This window comes from Schistocerca nitens, chromosome 12, assembly GCF_023898315.1.
Source record: "Schistocerca nitens isolate TAMUIC-IGC-003100 chromosome 12, iqSchNite1.1, whole genome shotgun sequence".
NCBI lineage: Eukaryota > Metazoa > Arthropoda > Insecta > Orthoptera > Acrididae > Schistocerca > Schistocerca nitens.
The window spans coordinates 118,991,801-118,997,249 of NC_064625.1; the positions used below are offsets into that span (position 1 = coordinate 118,991,801).

The following is a 5,449-nucleotide window of genomic DNA, read 5'->3' on the forward strand; positions in this document are numbered from 1 at the left end:
ACCTAACTTGTACACTTGGCGAATGGGTAAAAAGATTCTTCTACCTTGCCCGATTTAGATTTTCTTGTGGATGTGATAATGACTCCCAAAAAACTGATGAAAACATAATAGTTTGTCACATAAACTGAAAATAAAAAATTAAAGTTTTCACTGAAGGGAAGACTTGAACCTAGGACCTCTCGTTTCGCAGCTGCTCACGCTAACCAGGGGACCACGACGCTGCGGTGCGGGTATTATCCTTGATGTTGCATATCTTCCGCATGGACTACTCAGTTTATATATTTTGCTCATTTTTTCATAGTTCCACACAACTTCTTCCTGTTTTCTCTATTAATGTGTGTTCAGTTTCTCAAGGCATATCCACTGTGCCAACTTATAACTAAATCTGAGGGGGGTGCGATGGGGAGGTTCCCTTGTTAGTATAAGATAGTTTAAGTAGTGTGTAAGTCTAGGGACCGATGACCTCAGCAGTTTGGTCCCTTAGGAATTCACACACATTAGAACATTTTTGAGAGCTCTTCACTTTTACTGCATACAATAATTTTTAAATATTTACGGAAGGAACTATCTTATAACGTTAACAGTTGCCGATCCAACGTACCTACGTTTGTACGTTGGATCTGCAACTGCTGAGGTTACAAGATAGGCTCTTCTTTAAACTCTTAATGAATTCATTACAGTCCATGTTACACCTCATAGAAAATGTAGCGCTATTATGATATGGGCCTACAAGGTTCGAATAATTTGCTGTGAAGATGGTCCTACGGCGACCTAAATCGATGTGTAAAATGAAACGATTTCATTATTTACGACCGGTGCTGTCATTTATCCAAAAAATATTGACAATAATACTGTCGTGGTTCACACGAATCCCAATGGGATCAAGAATATACCATTGTTGTTATTATTTGTTAAATTGCAACGAGTCATCAGGGTGATTCTTCAAATTTTGCCAACACCGCTACGTCCTGTATTTTGGCTAATCAGTAGCTGCCTGCTCTGGCTCGTTGAGGTGTTGACAACCCTTAAACTAACCTTACTCAGCTTTTTTTTCCATTCAATAAATGTAATATCTGATGACTAACTGAAACCCCTCAGCTGCCGACAGGTGTTGATGATATACCTCGATGTGGACAGCTGAAAATGTGTGCCCCGACCGGGACTAGAACCCGGGATCTCCTGCTTACATAGCAGACGCTCTATCCATCTGAGCCACCGAGGACACGGATGAATAGCGCGACTGCAGGGACTTATCCCTTGCACGCTTCCCGTGAGACTCACATTCCCAACTGTCCACAATTCTACAAATGTAATGTACCTTACAGACATTTGCCCATTCACTTATTACTCGCGCACGCTGTTCTTTCGAGAACAGTTACTGTCTTCATATATATATATATATATATATATATATATATATATATATATATATATATATATATATATATATATATATATATATATAAAGGCTACCCAGCCATTGACCTTCGTCTGTGCGAATGCGCACAGGTTGCTCAAACTCTTACGGGAATTGCCAAAGCGTGCTCGAGTAATGAGTGAATGGGCAAATGTCTATAAGGTACATTACATTTGTAGAATTGTGGACAGTTGGGAATGTGAGTCTCACGGGAAGCGTGCAAGGGATAAGTCCCTGCAGTCGCGCTATTCATCTGTGTCCTCGGTGGCTCAGGTGGATAGAGCGTCTGCCATGTAAGCAGGAGATCCCGGGTTCGAGTCCCGGTCGGGGCACACATTTTCAGCTGTCCACATCGAGGTATATCAACAACACCTGTCGGCAGCTGAGGTTGTCAGTTAGTCATCATTTATTCCAGGGAAAAGCTGCACGGTCAACAACAGTAATCTGTTCTTTCGAGAACATTTACTGTCTTCATATATATATATAAATGTAATATCGTTAACAGTAGTGCACCCCTATGCAGAGTTTTGACAGGACTCTGATGAAACGCTGTATTTTCTGTTCCAGGTGAGTACGCTTGGCCCAGCACAGCCGTCTGGACGGAACCAGCCCAGAGTCAGCTGCTTGTTCCGCTGCCAGTCAATGGGTCGCGTGGGATGCACTTCGTATTCCTCATACGGCAGCAAGACGAAAAACTACAGATAAGTTTTCATCTAGGAACGCTTCTTTTCTTAAAGAGAAGTAAATATTGTGAGATGAAGTCTAAAATGTCTACATACTGGCAAGAAGAACAATTTGGTTAGTGTGTTAATAGAGGAATTCCAAATTGGCAAAGGGCTCACACGCGGTCCTACACTGGTATCTCCGTTGTGTGAAATAGCTCTGTAAGTGGCATTAGAGGCGTGGGAGAGTAAATCCAGCAGTATGGGAATTACAGTGGGAGTTGATAAACTATACTGTCTCGTATCACCAATGACCAGGTGATAAATGCCAAAGATCATGACGACTCTCTGTATATGTTGAGGAAAGTGAAGAAAATGATCGGTAGGATTTAAAAATAAACACGAAGAGAACTGATAATACTGTAGCGGCTAGTGACCAACAGCATGTTTTAGATGCTGTGAATGTGCGTCTTTAGTGTTGTTGTGCTTTTAAATATTTAGGTAAAACCAATGCTTAATTTTTAAAATGTTAGGCGCTGGAACGCGCCTCTTCAACCAGACAACCCCACTTGCGCCCTCCCTCACGCCCAGCCATAAAAATCACAATTCGCAGACAAAACACACTCAACACGAACTTTACTGACCCGAAAAGTACACACACACACACACACACACACACACACACACACACACACACACACAATCACACACACACACACAACCAGACTACGTCCCTTCCCATTGTATCACTTTGTTCAGCTACTGTCGCGTTCATTGTTGCCGGGACAGCGGCAAATTATGGTTATGTTGCACTTTAATACATATGTAATATTTTAAATGTTCAGTACAGGCTTGTTCCAGCAAGTTTCGGCGCATTCCGGCCGAAGTCAAACCCTGAGTACAACTATTTCTGCGAATGTAATGAGTGCAGGAGATATTGAAAGTGTGATTGGATGAAAGCAGTAGCAGAAAGTACACAGATAGTTTTAAATGAATAGCTGTGACTTGTAGCGGGCAATTAGAGCAGTTTGCTTCATTTTGAAACAATATTTCGTAATTCGTCGATAATAAAGTCAGAAAAATTTAAGCAAATATGGGGTTTTTCATTGCTCTGATAAAAACAAAGCAACAAATTCTATATAAAATATGGCTAGTTTGCAAAAACTAAAATTAATTATGAATTTAACTTCATGTTAAACTACCAAAATCATTTGGGCGAGTGTTAAACTCAGTAATACTGGAATAGATAACGACATTTCAAAAATTAAAAACCAGTGCACCATATCCGAATTTAAACGTTGTTAAGAAAAACCGCGAAAAGTTATTGACCTCTCTGTGGTTCTGTAATAGACATTCAGGCGGATATACGATGTATATTTTTTTAAACAACAATGTAGAGGCTTTTTTTTATTAAAACAGACTACGAGAAAGAAAATGCTGTGCTGTGAAAACATACAGTTTTGTTTTCTCTTTAGCTCTCGGTTTTAACTACGATAGATGAGCATTTAACAATAAGACAAATTGATTCTCCCATATATATCGTTCCGCGGTATGTATAATTTAAAAAAAATATATATACATAACAAAGTGCCGTTCTGTTTTCTTCCTCGCAGCCGACAATAAGCCAAAATCTGTACATTGGGAAGTTGTATTTATGACTTGTTGGCTTATGATTAGAACATACTACAGATTTTGAACCGTGCTTAACTTTTTAATCCTATCTATTCGCATGTTAGAACTTGTGACATATTGTCATTGAAGCTATTATCCTCACAGGTCCTGCAAGTGGAAAGGTTTCTCTCATACCACTGTCCCAGTGATCTCAGCCAATCTACCCATTCATTTTAAGGGACTTCAGTTCTCAATCATAGTTTCTTTTACAGTGCCAATAAACAAGCCACAAGGTCACATAGAGGGGGAGAGGTGGGCAGGGAGGAAGTGGACACGCAGATGGAGGACGAGGAGATGGTCAAAGAGGGGGTGGGAAGGAGGAGATAGACAAAGACGGGGGGGGGGGGGGACAAGAGACGGACTGAAGGAGAATGGGCTGCAAAAGGGAAAGCCACTACCATAAGAGACTTTGACAAAGGGCAGACTGTTATGGTACAGTTAGCGAAGTGTGACAGCACACACTCACTGGGACACAGCCTGTCCATATCATGCAAGGCCGGCCGGTGTGGCCGCGCGGTTCTAGGCGCTTCAGTCTGGAACCGCGCGACCGCTACGGTCGCAGGTTCGAATTCTGCCTCGGGCATGGATGTGTGTGATGTCCTTAGGTTAGTTAGGTTTAAATAGTTCTAAGTCCTAGGGGACTGATGACCTCAGATGTCAAGTCCCATAGTGCTGAGAGTCATTTGAACCATGTCATGCAAACTGCATTTCATTTTCGACTGGTTTCAGACGGCCGTTCCATCTTTTTCAAGAAATCCAGACGAGCAAGTGGATGCGCTACCACACTCACACAGACCGGGAACTGCACTGCGTTATGTTTCCCTGCAAAAAAAAGTGGACTCTAGTGTCGTGTCACCGCTTTGCGGGTCCGTAGTAGGAGCGGTGGATGAGAGGAATTACGTCTTTCGCGGTAACTGTCTTCCAGATTTTCAACGACGAATTTTCCTCGGAATGACTGCCGCAGTGTGCTGTGTGATGGGAGAAGCAGAGTAGGTGGGGTGGCTAGAGTTGGGTTGGGGGGGGGGGGGGGGAGGGGACAGGAGAGGTGGTTTCATTTCTTCCCTAAAGCAAGACATCAAGGCGAGCATGGGCAAAAAACATGGCCCCTAGGTCAATCTAGCGGCGCTGGTGAATATTCATGGCCGGCGCAGCGTCTTAAATGCCTCTTGTCACCGCTGGCAGATTTTACGTCGTTTCCGGCTGCATTAACCGAATTTTACGGCCGGCTCTCTGTTCTAGGAATGGCCGTCCGGAACTCGTTAGATACAAGGTTCTGGATCTTCCAGGCTATGTGGCAAAATGTCTCCGAAATTCTCTATGGTGTCACTGTGTGACGCTTATCCGGCAGGAGTAGCAGAGGAGACAGAAAGGAGACAGACAGAGGGTGAATAAACCCCGTTTACTTCGTGAGCGGTTCAATATATCGGAGGTTTTAGACATACGGTAATGCGGAAAAAGGCATGTAATTTTGTTGCGTGTTGTGTCCCGTTTAACTCTTATATCACGACCTCGATTGTAGACAATAGTAAGCGACACTCGATGAGAAACTCAGTTATTTCATGCAAACATAGTAAGTGACGCGATTTTGTCCTATTAGTTGAAAGTTACAGGATAAGCCTTGGGATAACAGTTGTCTCTCGAAATTCAGATTCCAGCTAGTGCTTACTTCGGCATGTACGAGGGGTGTCTGAAAAGTAAC

General features: G+C 42.7%; 1 non-coding gene across 1 annotated transcript; it reads left to right on the plus strand.

The window, feature by feature from the left end:
• The first annotated feature begins 1,675 nt into the window (after positions 1-1,675).
• On the plus strand, positions 1,676-1,749 carry Trnat-ugu (transfer RNA threonine (anticodon UGU)). The gene has a single exon. It is a non-coding gene; the product is annotated as a tRNA-Thr (tRNA).
• The last annotated feature ends 3,700 nt before the right edge of the window (positions 1,750-5,449 follow it).